Source organism: Corapipo altera, unplaced genomic scaffold (assembly GCF_003945725.1).
Source record: "Corapipo altera isolate COAL_440 unplaced genomic scaffold, ASM394572v1 61305, whole genome shotgun sequence".
Taxonomy (NCBI): domain Eukaryota; kingdom Metazoa; phylum Chordata; class Aves; order Passeriformes; family Pipridae; genus Corapipo; species Corapipo altera.
This window is the reverse complement of record NW_020884909.1, coordinates 916,895-941,679: the sequence shown is the minus strand read 5'-3', so window position 1 is coordinate 941,679 and position 24,785 is coordinate 916,895. Positions and strand designations below refer to the sequence as shown.

Sequence of the window (24,785 nt, the reverse complement as noted above, 5' to 3'; positions counted from 1 at the left end):
TTCCAGACAAGGTGGAAGACTGCCTTGTGGCTTGTTCTTCATTGGCAGGGAAGAAAGAAAGAGGGAAAAACATAGGTATTTTAATGCATTATATGGAAAATATATGCATAATTGACAAAGTAAAGATTGCTTCGGTGTCTTAAGAGTTTGGACAGGTGAATTTTTAAGTACTTGTCTTCACAAGTTTAGCATTCAGCTATTTGGTGTGAATTTGAACTTAGCATGGGCTTCCCAAGCTTTGTGTGTACTCCTTGACCTAAGACCTCGTGCCTTTGGAAGACTGAATATTTGTCATTTCGTCAGTTGGAAGTGCTTTGAGTCACCCGCAGTTTGACACCAAGGTGTGTGTCTTGCCACCAGCTTTCCTATTCACCCAGCTCATATTCAAGTTTCTGCACTTCTTGGTTGAAAACACACCTGTGCGCTTTTGAGGAAAACCTTTGAAAGAGGAGGCAGCTTGGAGCAATGCAGAGCCAAATCCTGATGGAAAGCCAACCAGCTTTGCTGACGTCACCCTCCTGCTCACAAGTTGGATGGATTTTTCAAGGCCAGGCACCCTGGGGACTTACTATCACTGCTCTTTGCTGGTGTGGCCTCACCTTGAATATTGTGCGCAGTTTTAAGCACCACAATATAGGAAACATATTAAGCTATTAGAAAGTGTCCAAAGGAGATGAAGGGCCTTGAGGGGAAGCCGTAAGAGGAGAGGCTGAGGTCTCTTGGTCTGTTCAGCCTGGAGAAGAAGACACTGAGGGGAAAACTCATTGCAGTCTAGAACTTCCTCACGAGAGGGGGCAGACACTGATTTCTGCTCTGTGGTGACCAGTGACAGGACCCGAGGGAATGGCCTGAAGTCAGGGGGACGTTTAAGCTGGATATTAGAAAAAGGTTCTTCCCCCAGAGGGTGCCTGTGCACTGGAACGGGCTCCCCAGCGAAGTGGTCCCAGCACCAAGCCTGGAAGGAGTTCAAGAAGCGCTTGGTCAGTGCTCTCGGGCACACATCTTGGGGATGGTCCTGAGCAGGGGTAAGAGCCGCACTCGATGATGCCTGCGCGTCCCTTCCAGCTCGGAGCAGCCCGCGACTCCACGCCGCGGTGAGGCGGTCGGGGCCCGGCCCGGATGGGGTTCCAGGACCCCCTTTCCCGGGGCTCCAGGACCCCCTTTCCCGGCCCCTCTCCCCGGGGGAGGGAGGAGGGGGCGGCCGGCGCCGCTCCCGGGTGAGCGCCCCTCGCGCATGCGCCGCGAGCGCGGCGCCCCCGCTCGGCTCCGGTCGGGCCGCGCTCGGCTATTTCCGCCTCTTTGTTTTAAACTCCGGGCCGAGCCCTTTAATTCCCCCCCCCCCCCCTTTTTTTTTTTTTCCCTTTTAATTTTCCTGGGAAGGGGAAGAGGGACCGGTGTTCCCCCTCCGCCTCGCGCTTCCGACCCCTCTGCTCTCTGCTCTACGGTGGCGCCCGGGGGAGGACGGGCCGGGGAGCGGAGGGTCGGCGGCGGCGGGGGGAGCCCCCGCTGTAGCCCCGAGCGGCGGCCGCGCCCCCCCCCCCGTCAGGTCAGTGCAGGGCCGGGGGGTGCGCGGGGGTCCCGGCCTTGCCCCGCCGAGGGGCTGGAGGGCAGCTGAGGGGCTCGGGGGCGGGGCGGGCCCGGCGATCCCCCGCCCTCCGCGGGGTATTTGCGGTGGGGGCCGCGGGGTACGGGAAGGGCGGGGGGTGGGGGGTGCGGGGCGAGGGTCTTCTCCGCCCCGGGGTCGTGGGGGGCTGCGGAGGAGCCGGCCGGGGGCTGGGGGGGCTGCGCTCGAACTTTCGGGGCGGGCGGGGGCCGGTCACAGGCGGGGTCGGGGTTCTGTGGGGTTCACTCGTCAGGGAGCGCCCCGCGGGAGCGCCTGTCCCTGTCCCTGTCCCTGTCCTGCTGCGTGTCCCCGAGCCGGGGGAAGGTGGCTCTTGGCTGCTGGGGGAAAGGAAACCCCCACACCCCCCCCGCCCCACACCTTCCTACCCTCGGGAGGAGTTGCCTGTTGTGTGTGGGGGGGTCTGGGCAAGGCTCCAGAAACCCTGTGGCTTAGGGAGGAAGGGTCTGTGAGGGGAGGGGTGTGGATGGCGTTTCCAGTAAGGTGGAGAACAGAGGGGGACGCGTCCCTTGGGTGCGCGACCTCAGCCGTGCAGGTATGTGGATCCAGTGCTGTGTGTCCGGGATTTGAAGTCGTGAGAAATAGGGAAGGAATTGATACTCACAGGTAAAGTGTAGAACGCTGGTGCTTTGAATTGTTTGAAGGTGTAAGGGCATGCATACATATATATGTGTTCCATATTAAAAAGTTCTGATAGTTTTCTAAGCCACTGAGTTCTAGTGAGTTGTGGTGGTGTCACATCTGGCCTTTTAAGCTGGTCACTTTCAGTCTGAAAGTGTTGATTATTACTTCAGTGTCCTGTGTGGAAAGTTTAGCATGTCCCAAAGTTAGTAAAGGCTCACAGGAGGTTTGATTATTATGAGTTATGACGTACTTAGGTGTTCTTTTGTTACTTTGCATGTTCACGTTTTCTCTTTTTTTTTTTTTTTTTTATTGTTACAAAACTCTTAGTCTATGCATGCTTTGTGTCAAATCAGTTTAGCCCTTTCATGCTTTCTGTATGAAATGCATGCCTCTGAGAAACCAGTTAAAGAAATTCTGTTTTATTACCTGTATATGGTCTGGAACTTGCTGAAAATATTTTTTTTTTTTTTTGGCATTTTGCAAAATAATGCTGTGTAATTGTCTTTGTGCTTTTCACTGAAGAGTTAAGTTTGTGGATAAAAAGCTTTGAGTTAAAAAAAAAAAAAAGTTAAGTAAGCCTTTAGGTTTAAGGAGCATCCCATATATGTGTCTTCCAATGTAGATTGGTCTCCTTTATACATAAATTTAGCATAAATTACGTGTGTCCTAAATATGTTGTTTTGAGTCTTTTTAGTACTATGTAATGTGCTTTTCAAAAATTATTATTGATTATTGTTGTGTAGGATACTTGTGAATCTTTATGTTTGTTCTTCTAATGGCAAGTCAGGTGAGAATCTCAACTGCAATACTCATCATGTACCTTGTAAAGGTGCTCTGCAATTCATAAAATTCTTTGTTTGGTTACAAAGGTGAATAGAAACAGAAATCCGCAGCCTTTCTGTTTCTTTTTAAGTTGTATTTGTTGGTAATTTGAGAATATTTAAGAGAGTACACAGGTTATACCTGTGCATAACCAAAGGTACTTGGTGAAAACATGTACAATGCGTTAGAAGAAGGTCAGGCAATGTTCTAGAGATGCTTAGGTGTACTGTGATAGAGAGCTTGGAAATAAAACATTTCATAAACCACTTTTTGAGGAAAATCTATTTTGATTTCTCTCTGTGGGCTGTTCTGGCCTGCTTGATCTTGTTACTCTGCTGTCACCATAGAAAATCAAGACTTAGCACTTGTAAACGTTGTAATGAAGTCGACTTAGAGTTTGTAATTATCCTAGCCTAATACTAATGCCTAGAATGACAGAAATTAATTACCGTGCTAGGAAAGATTTCTGCTACTAAGAGACTGTAAAGTACAGCTTTTGGTCGCTGCAGCTGTCCTGCTCTTACTTCTCCTGTCTACTTAAGTGATTTAGAGGACGTCACCTCAAAGCTTTGTATTTGAGATACAGGTAAGTTTTCTCCTCAAGGACTATTTTACCCTTGCTTTAATAGCTTGAATTTCTTTTTTTACACGTGGCTGTTTAATGTAGGTGTTGTGGCCTTTCTAGCTTTTGTCAAGTAATGATCTCCCAGGACTGAAGTAATTCCAGATTAAATTCCTGAGCTCTCTGGGAAACACTGTTAGAAGTAGTAGGAACATTTGCATTGAAAGCTCCAAGCTGGGTACTACCTGTGAAGTAGACGTAGACATGGTGTTTTGAAATGCATGTTGATAGCATTTCACTCTTCAGCTACTGTCTTGAGATACGATACCAGCTTACAAGAAAGTATAAGGACATCTTGTATGCTATAAAAGAAACGTTTTCTCCCTTTGGCACATGTGTGAAATTAGAATTACCAAGTGGAAGCCTGTACTGTTAATGGTGTTTGGATGTGCAGTGGATTTAAAACTGTTGGCATTCCTGAGAGCTTATTAATCTAAACTCTGATCTCTTTTTTTCATTGCTAGTGAAGATGTTTAAACATAGTTGGAACTTCTCTGATTTGGCAAGTTAGGTGTGCTGTCATACTTGAAGGAAATGTAGAGGAAAACCTGCTCAGGGCAGTTTAATTGTAGCAGGTTAAAAGCCAGCCAGAAGCTGCCCACGTCTTTTAGTTTATACAAGACTTATTTTGAAGCTCTACCTTGAAGTAAACTTATAGTATTCCTTGCACCTCCCTTTTTAAAATGTAAACTTGCTTTCTTGTTATTTATTGACTGTAAGTTTAGCTAGTATGTGAAAGTCATATATGAAATAAAAGGGAAAAAAGAAGCAGGTTATTCTGTGTTCAAAGCAATCTTTTCCATTGTGATGTGTAACACTGCTTCACTGCTAAAAGAAGAAACACTGTAAACAGTGGTTTGTTCTATAATTGCTCTAAAAAGCCAACGGAAAACTTGCTGATTTTATCTAAATTCATAGAATGCTAGAATGTTTTGGGTTGGAAGGGACCTTAAAGACAGTGTAGATCCAACCCCCTGCCATGAGCAGGGAGGTCTTCCATTAGACCAAGTTGTTCAGAGCCCCATCCAGCTTGGCCTTGAACACTTCAGGCACAATTTTCCTGGGCAACCTGTTCTTGTGCCTCACCACTCACACCTAATATCTAAACCTGCTCTCTTTTGGTTTGAATCCGTTACCCCTTGCCCTGTCAATACACACCCTTGTAAAAAGTTCCTCTACAGCTCTCATGTAGGCTCCATTCAGGTACTGGAAGGCTGCAATTAGGTCACCCTGAAGGTTTTTCTTCTCCAGGCTGAACAATCCCGATTCTCTCAGCCTTTTCTCACAGCAGAGGTGCTCCAGCCCTCTGATCATCTTCGTGGCCCTCCTGTGGACCCACTCCAACAGGTCCATGTCCTTCCTGTTCTGAGGACTCCAGAGCTGGACCCGAGAATGTTCCAGGTGGGGTCTCACCAGAGCAGAGGGACAGAATCCCCTCCCTTTCCCTGCTGGCCACCCTCCTTTGATGCAGCCCAGGACACAACTGGCTTTCTGGGCTGCAAGTGCCCATTGCTGGGTCATGTCCAGCCTCTCACCCACCAGCACCCCCAGTCCTTCTTGGCAGGGCTGCTCTGGATCTGTTCATCCCCAGCCTGGTTGGTTCCTGAGGGCTTCCCTGCCTGTGAGGGCTTCTCAGTCCAGAGGGGGCTCTGGGCTGTTGCTTGGGAGTCCCTGAGCTCGGGAACCCCCCTGTACAGCTTGATTTAATGCTCACCCCCTGACTTACCTCAGTCGCTGCTGCTGCTGCTGCTGTTGCCTCGCCGATGGGCTTAAAATTAGATTTTCTCAAGTTAATTTTATGGAATAAGTGCGCCTGTACTTAAATCAGCAGACTATGAAAGTGAAATATCCAGCGTGGTGAGAACTAGTGAGAATGAAAGTCTTATTTACCACTGAAAGTTTGATTGAAGGTTGCTACTGTGGAGACCTGAAGTCTTGCAGTCATATTGGAAAGCCAGCATTGTAGGAAGGGATAAACCAACAGTGAGTTCTCTTTTTTCCCCCCTCTTTCTCATTCTCCTTAATTCAAAGCAATACTTTATACTAGGAACTTCAAACTATATGTAGGAACTTAAGGGTCTCTTTATTTTTTTTTGACAAACACAACACATAGTTTTCAAGAGTAGGGAGTGGTACAGATCATTCAAAATTAGGGGGAATGACGAACTATGGTGAGCTCAGGTTACTTGTTCTTTGTGCCAGAAAATGACTGTTCTCACAGTTATGACTGCCTGTTTTTAAATCACAATTATAAGTAGATAGAACCAGTGGGGGAAATTGTTGAGGGGGTAGGGGTGAGAACTGGTGAAAATAAGAGGTATGTGTAGTGGCATTACTATAATGTACGGTGAGTTTGTAAGGAAGAAATACACAAGTGTGGAAACCAGTCCTTTTTGTAGTTTTGCTGACAGTAGAAGAACTCACTTAAACTAGGTCTGCCATTGTTTTCCATCTCTGCAAAGTATCAAGGAGGAGGCTTATCCCTATGGACATTTATTTGGAAGGATCTTAAGAGATAACTAACTTGTATTCTGACTTTGTAACTGATAATAATTTAGAACTTTGTTTACATTAGAAAGGCTCATGTTTTGGCAGCAAAATAAGGATCCTTCTCATTTGAAACTGAGACTGTCCTTATTATTGGAAACTGTTGCTTTGTGAAAACCATAAATTCATTTTGATTTAAGATAGAAAGCATTCTCTGTGTGTTTGGTGTAAGTGAAAATATGCTGTGCAGTATTTGCTTAATTAAGAGAGGAAAAGTTTTTTCAAGTTACCAGAATGAGTATGATGTTATTTGCTGACTTGCAAATGGCCATCTTGTCAAGCTTTTCACTTTTATTTAAGAACTTTCTTTTTGCTCTCCACATAACCAGATAGTCAGTATATGATACTATCTTTAGTTAGTTATTGAGTAACATCACAGTTACTTTATATGTAATATAAATTTTGTGTGAGTTATGGGTGATGTTATGCCAGAACAGGTCCTCTCTGTTACACTTTTGCAATATGCATGCAAACATGAATATAGTGTTTGATATCATACATGTCCTTTATTCATGGAAACACACCAGTGCAACATTTGATGAGTTTTCAGGTAGTGTGTTGTGCTGTACATTTTTTTCTAGTTTGTCACGTGAAAGAACAAGCTGAAAGGTACAGTAGTGCTGGCCAAGTTCTATATTCTTTATTTATGAATAACTGTCTGACATTTCTTGTTGTATCTGAGCTATTAGTTTGAGGACACAGACTGGCATCATGAAAGCCATGGGTCAGTCGGTTACTTAGTTAAAGGACATTGCCAAATTTTAACTTGTTAGACAAAGTGGGGTTTTTTTGTTATAAAAAAATTTATTTGTTGTACTAAGCAGTGGCAATCAGTAGAATAAATTTGAGGAATGGGATTTTTTTTATTATTATTATTTTTTTAACATAGTACCACGCTTTGTTCCTTCAGAGTGACTTTTTCCAGAAATCATTTGGTTGTAGAGACATCTGGAACCTTAAGCTCTGTCTTGGGACTAAGGTCAAAATGGTCTGGGATTGTAGCTCCTGCATTTCAGATGATTGTATTTCATACTGTTCTATTGTGATTAATCACTGGATTTTGTTTAATTTATACTTTTTCCTAAAATATAAACTATGTTCTAGACACAAGGACTCGGATATTGATTTCAGGATTCAAAATAGGAAGAGGTAAGGGAATTTTTTATTTGCTTGTTTAAGTACCTGGTCACACACACTGCTAAGAATTCATATCCCCCTGTTTCTATATCAAATTATTTATATTTCAAAGTGTAGCTTTTGTTAAATTTGTATCTGTTAAAGATACTTCTAGTACTGTTTGCTCACTTAAGAGTGCTAACACACTGTATTCAAACCAGTCTTCTTGATGCCTGTAATGTTTTTCCTTCCATCTTTGAAGTTATTCCTTTCTTCTCGGGTGTGGACCCCCAACTAATATACAATGTTTGCCTGTTTGCTTCTGGCTGCACTTAGGAAAGCTGCCCGCCCCCCCAGCTGGAGTGCTACAGCAAGGGTTTAGTCTTTCTTTACCATTGTTCTAGTTGGTTGTTCACTGTCTGTTTTTTAAGATTTACTCAGTCTTTTTCAGGGAAAGCAAGCTCGCTTAGAATTTCTTGTTCACAAGTGCAAGTTGCTCTTTCCCTGTTCAAAAGTCTGCACTTCGTGGAGTTCTTTGGTGTGTAAAGAGAGTAGTAAAAAAATTACACTCTAGAGTGAAATTCATGGGCTTACAGATAAATACTTACCTGTTTTAGTAACATTTGCATACATTTGTTTAATTTGTTGAATGAAATAATTAAACTATCTTTTCCTATAGTGGTTTCCTTAAACTGATTGCAAAGTAGCCTTGCACCTTTATGCTTTAAGGTCATGCTTTTTATATTGGGTTACCATGAGACAAAGATTACTTCACAGATTTTCATTTAAAATGGTGGTAAAAAAAAGTTCTTTGGTCTATGCTTATACTGTTCTCAGACAAATTGCAGAGAGATGCCCAATATTTTTGTACTTTTCTCTGGAAAAATCCATGTATACCTTATCTGTCATTGGCATACTCTAGCAATACCTTATTTTACCAAAAGTTTCAATCTAACTGTTATTGACTAAGAGGAGTTTAAATGAAATGTGCTTTTTAATAACACATATACTTGTAAACAGTAGCATTATGCTTGGTGGCACCAGAGTTAATAGTTTATTTTCATACCAATTTATTAATTTTGCGTTTCTAATCTTGTACTTCTCTTTCTTGACTGACTAGAATGAGGTCGAAATCCCTTCAAAGATCAGGTTATTCCGTAAAGAAGTCTTGTGTTTATATTGGTAAAATGCTTCATTCATCCTTCTTTCTTTGACCACTGGCCACAAGGAAAGTAGTCTAGACTTGTATAGGTGTGTGTCTGAGGTAATGTAGATGGCACCAGACCAGGTAAAAAAGATTCTGGGTAGCTAGTGGAGCAGTTTTCTTCAGTTCACCTTGCTTGTCAGGTTCTTTCAAATTTTGATAGAAGTTACCAGAAGCTGTCTGTGCAGATTGATCCACGTGGTATTAAGTGAATCTTGAAGGTTTCTTTTCATTATCTTCAAAGTACATAGGCGGAAAAAGTGCTGTATTAGTTGCTCTAATTTTTAATGTAACTTTTTAGGTATAATCTTAGGTGCTACCACTGGAAATTGTTTATCAGAATTAATTTGCTCTAATCTGTAACAGTTATTCAAATTATGTAAGGTTATTTTTCCTAGATAATAATAGCTCTTGGGTTGTGTAATTATGATTTAATGACTAACAATGGCTTGAATTTGGATGAATTTTTGCAGATACAGACAGGATAATTTCTTGGTTTGTTTCCCTTTGGTTTTGGTGGATTTTTGGGGTTTTTTGAACAAAGATGTATTTTACCCTAGCCTTTATATGTATTCATTGAATTTTCAATGCCATGGGATGAAAATAGGTGTAGGACTAATCCTGTATATAAACTATTCTGTGATCAAGTATGTAAATGAAGTATGGTCTTCAAATGAATTATTTTTGCTGTTTCCCTTTGGGAAGAGGAAGTACATGCTGTCCCCAGGTTTCAGTTCCTCCCTCCATGACTTTCATATTGGAACCTCAGGTAGACTTGGAGCCAGTGCTCTGTCAGAGCATTTAGTCTTCAAACACAAGCATGAGTTGACAGTGAGTTGAATTTCTGGAGGTGTTTGGAAAGTGTCATAGACATTTGTTTGATCTTTAGAATGGGGAAGTATGGAGTGTCAGCATATGTGAAAAGATTTTGGAATCCTCTTCTGTAACCTTCATTATTATGCCTGATGTTACCATAAAATATATTCACTGGAAGAGTGAAGACAAAGGAAAAATGAGCTGCTTTTGCTTTTCCCCCAGATTCCTTAACCACTTATGGCTTCCCATGATAAGTAACCTTTTTTTCGACTTACTCATCCATTATCACCATCTGCAGAGTTTGACAATTTTAGCATTCAAATGGAAAAAAAACCCCAAAATTCAGCTCTCTCCTCACAGCTTTAATCCAAAACCAAAGGAATGAGCTTTTTTTCATCTTTTTTTCCCCTCTGAAATTACTTCTTTCAAGTGTGAAGAGACCTACACATGGTAAATACTGAGAAAAAAAAGTCTTTTCAGATGCCTGGGGTTTGCTGTGTGGAGATCTCTGTGAGACATGGTCCTTTCTGACCTTGTCAGCCAAACTTCTACTGATGCCTGATTGTTGCGATGATTATTAAGGTGTGTTCTGAAGAATGGAGGGAGACAGTGACAGTGTAGATGTCACTACTGTGTTTTTGTTAATGTTGGTACGTTGTTTTGATTTTCTCTTATGGCAGTTCAATCTCCAAAAGTAGTTCTTGGTGAATTGCAGAGAAGAACCAAATTCATCCCTGTAGAGGCTACTAGCAGGCTGCAGTAGTTCATATTCTGCACTGAAGGACTTTCTTACCTTTTTGCTGCATGTCACACATCCATCTAGTGTTTGAAATTTGTTGTAGGAAGCAATAAGGGTCTATGAAAGTGATTTTGCTTTTAAAAATTCCTATGGGGAGACTTAAAGTATACCTGGAATACAATTATTATGATAAGTAGCAGAGATGGTGTTTGTTTATTTACTTATACCTTGCATGGACTGTCAGACCCTGTTCAGGCTGAGCCTTTTCAGAGAATATTTTCTTTCTGCAGTTTTTGAGTAGTTCGTATCAATGTGCGACTGAACAGTTTTGTTGGTAACAACTCTTTCTTTGAACGCTAATCATCAATTCTTTGATCACTTTGTAAGTTCGGTGATGTTTCTAATGACAGATACCTTTTCATACAGGATGAGTCAAAGGTAAATATAAAAAGCTCTGGTTAATAGAAGACGCTGCTTTCTTTGTAATTTGCTGCTTTCTGATCTTCTACTGCGGAGTAGAAAAGTTCTAGAGTATATCATAGAATCATGATGTCCATGTGAAATGCTGTCATGACTCCTTGCAGCAGCATAAATGCCATTGAGTCGATATTTGTCTGCTTTCATACTGGTTTTCCACAAGGTGTCTCTTCTACAAAAAAAAACAAGAAGCTGGTCCACTGTTCCATTCTTCTACAGATTTTATTTTTCGTTAAGTCTATTACTTTGTTTCACTTTTCTGTTAGTGCTGTCTTTTGTACTTGAAGTTGGCAAGAGCTAGCTGATTAGCAATTTGTTTTCTGTTTCAACTTATTTATTTTCACTAACATTACCGGTAAATGCCGACATCAGTGCCTTGTTTTAAGGGATTCTGAAGACCTTTGTGCAAAGATCTAAACGCAGAGCATGTCTTCAACTTGGTTATGGACTAAAACTAACTTTACTGAATTTGAGTACAGACTATCATTTTGAGAGATCTTACTAATGTATGCTGTAAGAATAACAGTTGAGAATTTTGTCTGTCAGGCAAGTTGGTGGATCTAGCTCTCATTACACCTGCCTTTCTTCCTGAAGAGTTTTTTCCTTGCTCTTCTGCTACATTAAGCCTGTACTACCACAAAGTTGCCTTCATCAGTGATTTATGCTAATATTCTGTACTGTTAAAATAATCACCTGATGTGTAAGGAATTTTAGCTTCAAAGTGGTCTTCTCCAGCAAGGGGTGTGGACAGTTGCAGCTTGTCATTTCTAACACTACAGAAGTGAGGTTGTCGAGGCCCTTGCACAGATGAAACTAGCCTCTTGGCGAAATTATTTTGTTGCCTTAATAATTTAGACCTTTTAGCTCCTGCCTACTGTTTTAAATAAACCAGCAAACGTCATGTCACAGCACTGATCAGGTCACAGCGAAGAATTCGGTCGTAAGTGCTGAAGTCTCTGATGCTGTTGTTGTCCATTGGATTTTTCTGTCTGGAGTCCTTGTTCCCTAAACCAGTGTCATGTTGCAGTATTAGGCCACTGACAGACAAGACAGTGATGTTGTAATGGCGTTGCTCTACTTTTTGGTTAGAGTTTGCAGAACTACCTGTTAAGAATTACTTTGATGCAAAGTTTAGGATGATTGAATGATATTCTATATGTACTGTGAGATTTTCTTGAACTGTGACACATTATTTGATTAACTGTTTAGATGGTTTTTTTCACTGCATAAACTTTGGAAATCTTTCCTTGCTGCAACATTGACAGTGAAACATAAAAACAAAACCACAAAGAAACCAACAACCTGAAACAAAACAAAAGAAACCTCCAAACCAAAACCCAACAAAACAGGAAAAGGTTTGATAATTGCAGATATTTTTTTCTGTGAGCTGTCATTTCATTGTGGAAGATAATGCATGTTTTCGTTTGCTAGACATTTAACATCTTCCCTCCATTCCTACATGTGTGCAGAACACTACATCTAATGGTGACAAGAAAATGAAAATAAATGGAATGTGATGGCTTTAAAGGTATAATTCTTTCTACAAGTTTTCAAACACTGTTATTCTGCTGAAAATATTGTGAAGCATTTTGAACTGGAATGTTGGAGCAATCTTCAGTCATTGACTGAAGTAATTCAGGCTCGAAAGTGTAATAGTTGTTTCACATGACCACACGTAGCAGCTTAAGGAAACTTCAGAGATGCCAGTCTCATGTCTCCATCGTAATTTCATTAAGCCTGCCACAAGCATGAGTGGAATCTTTCCGTCTTGAGATGGGACTGATCCCAAATGCAAACATATTAAGACAAATTCAGAACATATGAAATGGGAGAGACATGGCCAATGAAATCTAGTTATGAGTGTCTTCTGTGTTTTGGTAGAAGATGCTTTCAAACCTCTGTGCCTTCTGGTGTTTCTAATGGTTGAAGTACCTAATTGCTGAAAAGTTGAAAAGGTAAAAAGCTGTTATGGCTGGGTTAGAATATCAGTAGTTTAGTGCTGCTCTTTATGTTCCTATTCTGATTTATTATGATAAGAGTGGTATGGTCAGCATGTCAAAATAAGTTCAGAGCTTAAAAAGCTAGAGTTTTACTGTATTGGAGGAATGGTTTTTTGTGCTTATTGGGTGAGTTCGGGTTTTTTGCCCTGTCTTTACAATCCTCCTTTGTTCAAACCACTGTTTTTTCACTTTCTGTTACCTGTTAATGTGTTAATTTCTTTCCTAATTCCTCTCAACTATTCCTTCTTCTACTAGTAGTTTACATGCTTTTGTCACTCTAATGGCACTCTAATGGCAGTCTTCATTTTAAGTGCTGTTTACATTGGGGGCTGTACTTTGAGTGCAGTTGACATGAGTACAAAAGGAGAAAAGGAGAGTTCTGCCAAGCTTGATTTGTCCAGGTTGCTGGTTTTCCTCTGCCTTTGTAGGGTTGACGGGAGCTTATTCATTGCCCTTGATTCTGCAGAGGACAGAGGGCCCTGAGGGTTTTTTGCAGAGCTGAGGAATAGAGAGTCTCCCAGTTTCTGGATAGTTCTGCAGCTCAGTTGCAGTTGATGGAAATGCCTTTTGGGCCTTCAGCACTGTGAGTAACTGTCCACTGTCTTTCAAGGGAAGTTTGTCACATGTAATGAACAGTATCTGAATGAAAGACTTACCATGAGAAGCATGGAGTCACATCCTCCTTCAGGCATCTGGCTCCTCCAGCATGGGGTCCTCCGTGGGCTGCAGGTGGATATCTCTTCCATTGGACTCATTCAAGTGTCGCAGTCCCTTCAGCTCACGTGCAGACCAAAGTTCCAGCCTGTCCAGTACAGCAGCACAAAACATCAGCAACGCCCTGGCCACCTGCCAGCCCAGGGGCATTGCCATGGCTGTTGTCAGAACGTTCCCTGGCGCAGTTCAGTGAGGTGATCAGCAGTACAGCACTACAGCAAGCAGCAAAGGCAAAAAACAGCCAATAACAAGCACTAGGCTCTTCGTATACAGACAGGAAAGCCAGCCCCATGGCAAGCAGAGGAGCCTGCTGATTACTAGCTAAACAGCACTAACAGCTGTAAATTCAATCTAGTACATCCTGATTAGATCCGTCATTATCTTGAACCCTTTTTGCCTGACAGTGAGTGTAAAAAAGGACTGTCCTGGTTTAAGCCCAGCCAGCAGCCAAGCCCCAGGCAGCCACTCTCTCACTTCCCCACCTGCAGGGTGGGAGAGAGAATCGGAAGGGCAAACACTAGAAAATTTGTGGGTTGGGATAAACACAGTTTAATAAGGAAAGCAAAAACCACGTACACAAACAAAGCAAAACAAGGAATTAATTCACTGCTTCCCACGTGCAGGCAGGTGTTCAGCCAGCTCCAGGAGAGCAGGGCCCCATCATGTGTAATGGTTACTGGGACAGACAAACAGTATCACTCTAAACATCCTCCCCCACCTTCCTCCTTCTTCCCCCCACTTTATATACAGAGAATGATGTCACATGGTCTGGAATATCCCTTTGGTCAGTTGGGGTCACCTGTCCTGGCTGTGTCCTCTCCCAGCCTCCCATGTAGCCTCAATTTCCTCCCCGGTGCTACAGCACAAAAGCAGAAGAGGCCTTGGCTCAGTGTAAGCCCTGCTCAGCAATAACAATTACATCTCTATATGATCAACCCTGTGTTCAGCACAAATCCAAAACACAGCCCCATGCTAGACACTGTGAAGAAAATTAACTCTACCCCAGCCAAAACCAGCACAAAGACTCTGGTGCTTTTGTTTTGACACCTGCAAGTCGCAGATCACATGGTCCTGATTTTGTGTTGCATTTTTGTGACTCTTCCTCCATGTTTTCACTTTGACAATTGTATTTCTTTTGAGAGAGGAAAAAGCATGAAAAGTGTTTTCGAAACTGAAGTTTCAAGACTTCAAGTTAAGAGGTCTTGAGGGAATCAGATACTGGAAGATATGGAGGACTGAACAGGTTTTGGTAGAAATAAAAACAGCTTTTGTGCTCTATTGATTAATATTCCGTTAAATATACTGTTAATGCTAAGTAAATAATGCAAGCTGTCAGGTTTGGTTTTGTATTTGCGGAGGTGAGGATTGTGTCTGAGGTAAGAAGGCTGCAGCATCTAGTTCAAAGGAGACTGAGTAACTGTTGTATCATTGCTGCAGTTTGTGTCTTAAAGAGCTGAACGCTAGAACAATGGGAAAGGTGTGAGCAGAGCGCATCTTAAAGCCCTCCCGGGGTTTCAGGAACAAAAGAATGACTTTGCAAGGCTCCTTATCATTAGAGTTGTATGATACATGGGTAGCTAACTTTATCTAAGTTACTATCCATACATTTGAATCCAGAAACCACACAGAATACTTGCTAACCATTTGCAAGTTATGGGACAGTTCTAGCAACATTTCCTCATCCTTTGTTGTATTAGCACGGAGGCAATTATTGGATAAATCCGTGAAGTTGTAAAGCTTTGGTCACTGAACTGTTTTAACCAAAGTGATGGATTTGTAATTTTTCAGGTCCTTCCAAATCTTTAAGTTTTGTTTGGATTAGTTAACCATCAGATTAACTGTTATCTGGGCGTAAACTACATAGGAACGTTAAAAAGGGATTGCTGGTAAAATGTGCATTCAGCTGAATTGTAGCACCTTTCTGTTTCTTACCTGCTGGTAGCATCTGGCTTCTCAGTACAGGTTTTCATTTTGACAGCTACTGTTTTACTGCTGTGCCAATGTATCTGAACCAATACGTGGAGTCAGGTGACTGAAAACCTGAATTTTTAAAGACCTTTTCATAAATAACAAGAGGAATTGTGTTACATGAAGATTTTTCCTCTCTTTTTGATAGGTAGCTAATAGGGAAAATTGTTATTTCTGGTAGAGATCTGTAACTACTTCAGATGAAGATACAAAAATCCTAGTACTCAGGTTATGATACAGTTACTCACTAGGGATACACATTTTCCTTGTCTCTGTTGTTGATTTCTTGGGTTCTAGAATTGCATTTAACATTTTATGTAACTAGATGTGTTCATTGTAGGATTAAGATTTTTCAACAATGAAAGTTAAAATATACATGTATAAGGGGAAGAAGGAAAGTGAAGATCACAAAAGCTTAAAGTTTTTTAAGAGCTGATGGCACAGGACCACAGTTCTTTGTGGTGAACCTTTCAAGCCCTTGGTACCTTGCATGGATGGAGTCATGGACCAATCAGTGCAGATGACAACTGAAAGCCACTTGGTGTTTTGAGTTGCCCATCTGTTCTGCAGAAGACTTTGTGAGGAAGACTACAGTCTGTTTCAGCTTAAATTACTTTCTCTGAAATGCATGGATATTAAACATTCAAGGAAATTATGTGGGTTCAGATAGTAGAGTCTCACTGAAGGTTTGGTTCTAAAGAACTTTCTTCTTCATGAGACTCAGGGCTGATTTTGATCTTAAATCACTGGAAGTCAAGAATCTCTTAGTCTCCTTTTGGTCCATGTGAAATGAAGTGCCCCTTTAATGACTTGTAAATTAGGTTTCTAAATTCTCAACAGGGAGGATGTTGGAACATGCTATTCCAGTGTATGACAAATGTGTCTATACCATTTTGCCAAGACTTACTCTGGGATAGCACTCAAGAGCAGTCTTTTCTTCAAAAGCCGTCTGCCCCTAGCAGTGATTTTGATTTCTGCTAATGAGCCAGATTGTATTTAGAGAAGATCTTAGTGATGTTCATTAATGAAATGAAGCTCACTCCTGCTATAATGCTATGTTTTTATAATATTTTTAAAGACTTCTAAAACCTTTGACACTTTTAAGACTTCTTCCCAGTTTTATCAATGGTTGTAAATGCATGTTGATTGGAAATGATCTTTTACCCTCAGCCATAAATAAAGAAAACAACAGAATGTAAAGAGTAATTTGAATGTAATTAAGCTAGTGATTTTTTTGTCAGAAATGACAGAAATGTTTAGTAGGATAAAATCTGGCCAGTCAGACATTTTCATTCAAGCTGGCTTGCAGAAAATGTTAACTTCTTGTTGCACAGATACTCTTCTGTGCCCTGGTATTTGTTAGTTTCTTTTAAGAACTATGTCAAGACCCTGTCATGACCAACTCACGATATGAACAACTATATTTTAATTGGAAGAGGTGTGTGGAATGGACCTTACTTAAGACTTTTGAAGGAAGTGGTTTCACAGGCTGTGGAGCCAAGCTAATGGTGTGTTACTGCCAAGCAAAGTTCAGTTTTTCACCGTGCAGTACATCCTCTTGCCTTGGGCATTCTCAGGTTCTCCATTAACCTTCCTGAGAATAAATGGATTTAGCAGTCCAGCAGAAGACCATCTGCAGATTTATGAGTCATTCCCAAAGCATCCCTAAGCCTTGAAACAGCATTACCTGTCTGGAAGATGTTTTAATGAGACCTTATTAAGAGCTGCTTTGTAGAGTATAGTGATGAAATTCTAAAGTTCTGCTAATCAAGACAGCTAGGTGGCAGTTAAGGAAATACATTTTCTAATGTAAAGTGCAACAGAATTTTTTTCTTGCAAGGAAATTTACTGACAATGTAATCTCTCAAAGTTTTTCCAAACAAAAGTTTCACTAACTAAATTGTATTTTAAATGTATGCCTTACTAATCTATATAGAAGAACTTAGTGCACATACGGGTATTATACAATAGACCACATACAGTAGTAAGTCCATTTGATTTAAAAAGATTCCCCAAAATAAAAATGAAGAGTAATAGTATTAATATTTTAGCACTTTGAAACCATTAAATCACCTTTTCTAATTGAATTATATTACAAATGTGTCAGATTCCTTTAGGTTTTCTATTGTTAAGTGAAACATCTGCTTTGGGGCAGTGTTTTCATGCTGTAGTTCTTCTCTGCTTGTGCTGCAGCTGCCTAAGCTCTACCAGCATGAAATGGAAATGGTTTACATTACCATAACATGATTTCTGATAGGTATGTGTAATGCTTGCTGTTAGTGAAAGCATCTGTGTGAAAATGGTTCCTGTGGAGGGCGAGGTACTGGCTAAACTTAAACACAAACTGTAGAGGTTTGAACGTGGCAGTCAAGTGAGTTTTAAAAACTCTGCCCTTCCTATTAGCATATGAGTGCAAAAGTTACAAAAGATAATTCTTTGTCCTATGATTCTTTATATTCAATACCTTTTTCTCCAAGATGGTACTTAGTTTGTTGGGATGTGTGAAAGATGGACATAAAGTTCTTGGTAATAAAATTTCGTCCTATTTCTAAGTGGGCTTAACCGTGTAATAAACTGACATTATAGTTAAGTACACAGCCCTAATTTCAGTGATACTGAGTACTAGTAGAGCAGCTAAAACCAGTGTAAGACACCAAGTTCTAAAAGTGTTTTATTGTTTCTGAACCCTTTTTGTCTCGCCCTTTCCCTTCCCTCTGCTTTTGTGCTGCTGACTCCTACTCTGCCCACTACATTACTTGTCTCAGAGCTTAGAAGGAGTGAATGATGGAGAAGGCTGGAGTTGAAAAAGAGAAAATCCCGTTTCCCTTAGCAGCTGGTGCTGCAGGTACAACGAAACCGAAAAGTTCCCATGCTATTGCTGTAGGGCCACCTCATATACTCACAGTCTGCAAGTCTCCAGACACGGTGCTCATTGCAGATCTTCTGCCAGACATGTTTCCCACCAAGACGCAGAACTTCAGTACAGTTCAAAAGTTTGGAATTCTGATCCAGAGTGATTAGAGTCTCCTGCTAATGTGCTTCACAGTCTTGCATCTGAAATTTGACTGGCCAGCTCCGTGCCCCCTTAGTACCTGACGTAGAAAAAGTTGATGTAGGACAAGGGTGCCTTAAATGATAAGAAATTTGTAGCACTAAATGTCCCTGTATTTTTGTAGCGGTATGTTTACTGTCATTTCAAATGCCATTCAGTAAACCTAGAAAAGTTTAATCACTTTCTTTTTCCCTTTTTTGAAATTTACAGGCTGGCTTTATGGTGTTAGTAAGTAAGACCAAGACAATTTATGACTGTAGTGTGCTGCTTTTGAGGTGGCTGCTTGGAGATGAAAAAGCGAACCACCACATAAACAAACAACACCCCCCCAAACCCTAATATTTTAATACACTTCAGTAAACTAATAGAACAAAAATAGCCTCTCTGAAAGCACTCTGAGAACTGGATTAATCTTCTGTTTTCTACATGTTTGGCAAGTTACAGGAATACATGATTTTTATAATTAATGTTTCTCTCTCTAGGATGTTTTTGCCAGTAGCCAGCTCTTTTTTTTTTTTTTTTTTTTTTTTAAATCCTTCATTTGTAGCATAGCAGCAGTCTTCTGGATTAGTTTCAATAACTTTTAAGTATTGATTTGAAGATATCATTTTACAATGAAATTTGTATTGTAACTTATAAGCTCAAGGTAGGTCACTATAACTGCACTTAAAGTAGCTTTTTAAATTAATACTCTGAAAGAAAACTGAAAGAACCTATAAAAAATTCTCATATCATGTATTCCTTTATGTTCATTATCAAGTTTTATTTCTGATAAGAGATACCTGCCATCTGTTGCCACTTGAAATTCTTTCTATTGCTGAAATACGGGAATGTGATCTCTTCCTTAATTACACTTCCAGTATGTTTTGTGTGGATGTAATACATATTTATCCCTTATCTGACTGTAAGAAATGTTGAGGCAGTGGAAAAAGTGGAGGAGGAGGGATATGGGGAATAACAGACTGGGGCTGACAGTTGTGATGGTAGGTGGGAAGCAATCAAGTAAGTAGGCCAGGTTGCATTTAGTGTGTATGTACACGTTTCTTACTTTAAAAATCTGCCATTCTCTTATTTTTCACTCTTATTACTCTTCTTCCTAAACAGAACCTTTAAAAATGCCAGCTCTGATTTAGTATTGATGCTTTATGCATATTAATGTAAAGCAATTTTTAATCATTGTTGCTTGACGTCAGGAGAGCCTTAGTCTTGAATTTCTTTGCACTGTGTCTGCTTTCACCTTCAGAGCTGAAGGCAGCTAATGCCAAAATCTGTCTCCAGCTCTCTGTGTAGATGCAGGGTGGTTAATTTCTGTCCTCTTTTCAATTCCCATTTGTACATTGTAAATGCACTATCGTTTTCTTGCTTCACGGCATAGTCCTGCAACAAAACTCTGTCGTGGGCTTCTGTAACAAAGACTTTGAGAGGTTACAGGTGGTGTTTACGAGGGGGATTTAATAATGGTTGTGCTGCAGATCAAAGAGTTGAGGGTATGACATTGTTTGCATTTGTTGATCTGGAGCTGGCAGAAGAAAAAACACATTTATTGTCATTTTCCCGAGTTTGCTATGACCTTGCTGTATCAGGGGCAGCATCTTAGAGAAATTGTAAAAGCCTGAAGCTTTGTCTGGATCATTTAGTTAACTTTGCTTTTGTTTCCACCATCTCCCACTGTCTCTTAAGTAAGTAAACAAGGTGCGTGATTACATTTCTACATTATGTGAAGTGTTAGACTATTACACATAGTTGGGGACATTTTTCTAAAGCCCTCCTAAACATAATTCTTAGATAGTTTATGCCTGGGTTTTCTTCACATCACATATTTTTAATTTAAATAACTGTTTTCTCCTTATCTTATAAGTAGCAGTCATAAGCCCTCTCAGCCCAGGATGTGGTAGGTGAATGTAGGAAAGACAGAGTTTTTTCATTCTCAGACTATGTCCTTGCAGTTGTGATAACCCTTTCTGGTACTTGGTCCACTTTCATGCAATTCTTCCTTAATGTGTTCATCTGGAATTGAATATTGTTCCAGAAGATGCTTTACCAGTGGTTTACAAAATCGCAGTGACAGCAGACCAGGCTGTGTCTATTGAAGTTGACCCCTGATACATTCTGGGTTAATCTCTATCTGATTATAGCTGCAGTAAATCTTGTTAATGTTTGGATGGAAGGCACTGTCCATGGGGGTTTTTATTTTATACTGCTAAGTCATGGCGACTATGAGTTCAAATCTGCAGTGAATCTAATAAAACTCAACATGTGTCAAAAATGAAATGAGTCTCAATGCAGGGATGATGTCCATCTCCTTTGCAATGTTCTATTACCTTATTGGAAAGGTAAAGATGTAGGTGTGTTTTTAAAGTAGAGTAATATACTGCATATTACAACTCTATTTTGCCATTTTGCTAACAAAGAGATATTTATTGCCTTTAGTTGATTTTATTAGATAAATAACAGTTAATTATTTACTTAATTTTCAATATCTCTTCCTTAATTTTGTGCTTTGTAAGCATCTGTTGTCAGTTGAAAAGTTAAAGAAGAAAACTAATTGATAATTTGGGTACTTTTATTTGTCTCTGGCTGCAGACATTGAGGGATCTATTGTGCAACCATTTCTAGCTAAAATTTAACAAATAGTTTGTTCAGAACTCTAATACAGTCAATTTTAATGAAACCCCCAAATCTAAGCAATATATAAGAGAAAATATTTAAATAAAACCTAATATTAAAATGTCTTTGTATCCAGCCCTGGTATTAAACACATTTAGTAACTGAGATTAGTTGCCAAACTGAGATTGAATGGCTGTTTTTTTTGTTGGTGGTGATGGTTTTGTGGGTTTTTGTTTTGTTTTAATTTACTTTCAATATATTTATCATTTTAAAAGTAGTTATGTTTTGTGAATTTTTAAAGACAGTTAATTCCTGTTAACATCTGGGAGGAGGTGGAGCTTGATGTTCCTCATTTCCTTCTTCAACAGAAAATGACAGAAAATGTTATCAGAATTTGTATGAGGGATGTAGGGCCCAGTTTACTTCAACTCCATTGTTATTTCTCCTGCCTTACTGAAATCCTTTTTTTTCCTCACTGTGTCTTTTACTAATGACAACTAAGGCAGAAATTTTGGCTGTTTTGACCATTTGTTGCAGGCCATATTTCATTTTTTTTTGTGGACAGAAAAACAGGCGTTTTATGGAAAATATCAGGTACATCAGTCTCTCATTGTACCATAAAAAAATAAGTATGTGCTGTGAGTAAAGAGTAAGTGGGTAGATTTAATTCTACTATGCCCTGACTATTGCTTCTACTTTATCTCAGACTTGTGTCTGTTTTTACATGTCATTTGTTAACAGTGCTGTCTTTTCCTTTACACTGAACTGTAAAAGTGAATGTGTTTTGCTTTGGGGTGAACATTTCCTAAGCCACCCTAGTGCAACTATTAGTAATGCTACGACTACGCCCCAAGTAGTTTCTCTTTAACCTGTTAGTCAAGACTCCTCAAAAAAGAGCTAAGTACTCTTGAATGTACTAGATTAAAGAAATAAATACTACATGGTCATTTTCAGAGGGTGTTTTCATGAAAGTGGTGTGATACTGAAGACTCCTCTTTGTTTTTTATTGCCTTACCATTAGTAATGATCCAAATTCTCTAAAATAGCATAACGAATTTAATTTCAGATAAGTTGGCCGAAGATTACATTATTCATACTTTGCCTGGCTTGTCTACTCTTTGTCTTTTGATCATGAATAAATTGTTTAAAAATATAAGAGCAGTGTGAAATGGCTAGTGAATAGTAAGAATTTCTGACTTAAGAATCTGTCTAGCATAAAGCTCATCACTGAAGCGCTCTCTTGGGGAGCAATATTGAAGATCAAGTTATACTTACTGTGTGTAAGAAATTTTACTACTGAAGTATTCAGAGAGATCCTTTTTAGTTTGCCAGGTGGTTGCAGGGAGGGAGAGAAGAAACATCTCACTCATTTGTCTAGTTATGGAACCAAGGCTAGAAATGGAAAACCAAAACAAAACAACAAAACCAAAGCAGCCATTTCAGATACCAGCTCACATAGTCACTTTAAAACTAGGATTATAAGCTCTGGGGTTTTAAGTTTTTTTCTCTAGTATTCTTGTGGGTGTAGTAATACTCTTGTATGAATTAAAAACTTTAAGATGTTCGTCTTGATGCTTTTACTTACTGTCTACAAAATAACATGGTTTTTTGATCCTTGTTATTTTTTTTGTTTGTTTTATTTGCTATTTCTTCAAAACTGTGCTTTAAACAAATAGACACAGACTTTGGGAATATTTCAAGGTGAAAAATGTGATAGCAGTCTAGAGCTTTAGGTACTGGCGCAGTTGTTCTCTTTCCACCTTTCCTTTTGCTTGGTTGTGTGACTCAGATTTTGTGAATGTGTTTTGTAGACAGTGTTCTTGATGCCAGGAGACAGTACCTCTGACACAAGCCTCTGATAATTCAAGATACTGGGGAGAAATCAATAACTTGCCTGCATTTTATGAAGTTATATCCTCTAAAGAAAACTTCTGGTTTTTAGGGAATGGTGAAATATCCCAGCATCCCCACCCACCTCCACCTCCTCCCCACCTTCAAAGAAAAAAAACAAACCAAAACCCTGAGTATTGGGATATGTAAAAACAAAATAGGTGCTGATATTACCTTGCTCTAGGAAAGTATGGTGACTTTCTAGTCCCTTCATGAATGATTAAGTACATTCTGATAACTGCATTATATAGGCCTTGTAATGTTCTAGTTTTTAATCTTGATTGACTGACCTGATCTCCTTCAGTGACAAGGTGACCTGCTTAGTGGGTGAGGGAAAGGCTGTGGATGTTGTTTATGTGGACTTCAGTAGAGCCTTTGACACTGTTTCCCACAGCATTCTTCTGGAGAAACTGGCTGGTCATGGCTTGGGCAGGTGTACTCTTTGCTGGGTAAAAAGCTGGCTGGGTGGCCAAGCCTAGAAGGTGATGGGGAGTGGAATTAAATCCAGCTGGCATCAGTCACAGGTGGTGTTCCCAAGGGCTCAGTATTGGGGCCGGTTCAGTTTAATACCTGTACCAGGGGATCAGTTGCACCTTCAGTCAGTTTGCAAACAGCATCAAGTGGGTGGGAGTGTAGATCTACTGGAGAGCAGGAATTCTCTGCAGAGGGATCTGGGCAGGATGGATTGATGGGCAGAGACCAATGGTATGAGGTTCAATAAAGCCAAAAGTCAGGTCCTGCACCTGGGCCAGAACAGCCCCGTGCAGTGCCACAGGGTGGGGGCAGAGTGGCTGCCCAGCAGAGAAGGACCTGGGGGTGCTGGTCAGCAGCAGCTGAACATGAGCCAGCAGTGTGCCCAGGTAGCCAAGAAGGCCAGTGGCATCCTGGCCTGGATCAGCAATACTGTGGCCAGCAGGACCACGGCAGGGATTGTCCCTCTGTATTTGGCACTGGTGAGGCCTCACCTCAAGTTCTGTGTCCAGTTCTGGGCCCTTCTATTGAAAAAGGACATTGAGGTGCTGGAGCGTGTCCAAAGAAGGGCAGTGGAGCTGGTGAAGGGTCTGGAGCACAAGTCTGATGAGGAGCAGCTGAAGGAGCTGGTGTTGTTCAGTGTGGAGAAGGGGAGACTCCATAGGGACCTTATTGCTCTCTACAACTGCCTGAAAGGAGGTTGTAGGCAGGTGGGGTTTGGCCTCTTTTACCAAGTAGCAAGTGACAGAAGAAGAGGAAATGGCCTCAGACAGTGGCAGGTGAGGTTTAGATTGGATATGAGGAAAAATTTCTTTGTGAAAGAGTGATCAGACGTTGGACCAGGCTACCCAGGGCAGTGGTGGAGTCACAAACCCAGGAGGCATTTAAAAGACATGTAAACATGACAGCTGGGGACATGGTTTAGTGGTGGGCTTGGCAGTGTTAGGGCAAACGGTTGGACTCATTAAGGTCCTTTCCAACCTTAATGATTCTATGATTCATTGATCTTTAATGAAATTAACTTACAACTGTGTTTTAAAATAGCGATTATGAAGGAACTGACATTGGGCTGTAACTGGCTAGAAACTCTGTGGAGAGTGATTGGTCATAAAAGTCAGGCTGTTAACCACACCAGTTGTCGCAGGCAGGTAACTTGGGCTGGAATAAACATGGGTAAAGAGGGGGTGAGGGGATTTAGGTCAGGCATGTGTAGGTACTTGGCTAGTCAGTACATGTAACTGACTGTGCCTAGTGTATGATCTGTGCCATCTCTTTTACCTTCTTAAATGCCTTTCTAACTCCTTTGAGGGTGAGGGGTGCTCTGTTCTGTGTGCAGGTGTGTCTGGGACCAGGGGGCCTGAGGGGCAGCAACTGCAAGTCAGACTGTGACTCAGGTGGCCCAGGGTGCCAGCAGCTGGAGAGGCGGGCACGAGTGGACTGAACAGCCATCAACAGGAGTGGGACCTCAGGTCACTGGAGCCCATGTATCCGTGGG

The 24,785-nt window shown here is 40.8% G+C and overlaps 1 protein-coding gene across 2 annotated transcripts in view; it reads left to right on the top strand.

Annotated features, from left to right (window-relative positions):
- The first annotated feature begins 1,254 nt into the window (after positions 1-1,254).
- PCGF3 (polycomb group ring finger 3) overlaps positions 1,255-24,785 on the top strand; it is a 54,645-nt gene continuing 31,114 nt past the window's right edge. Inside the window, exon 1 of one of the 2 annotated variants that reach the window (XM_027653060.1) lies at positions 1,255-1,546. The gene's annotated coding sequence lies outside the window, so the exon portion shown is untranslated. The remainder of the gene's footprint in view (positions 1,547-24,785) is intronic. The other variant, XM_027653059.1, reaches the window with a different exon arrangement.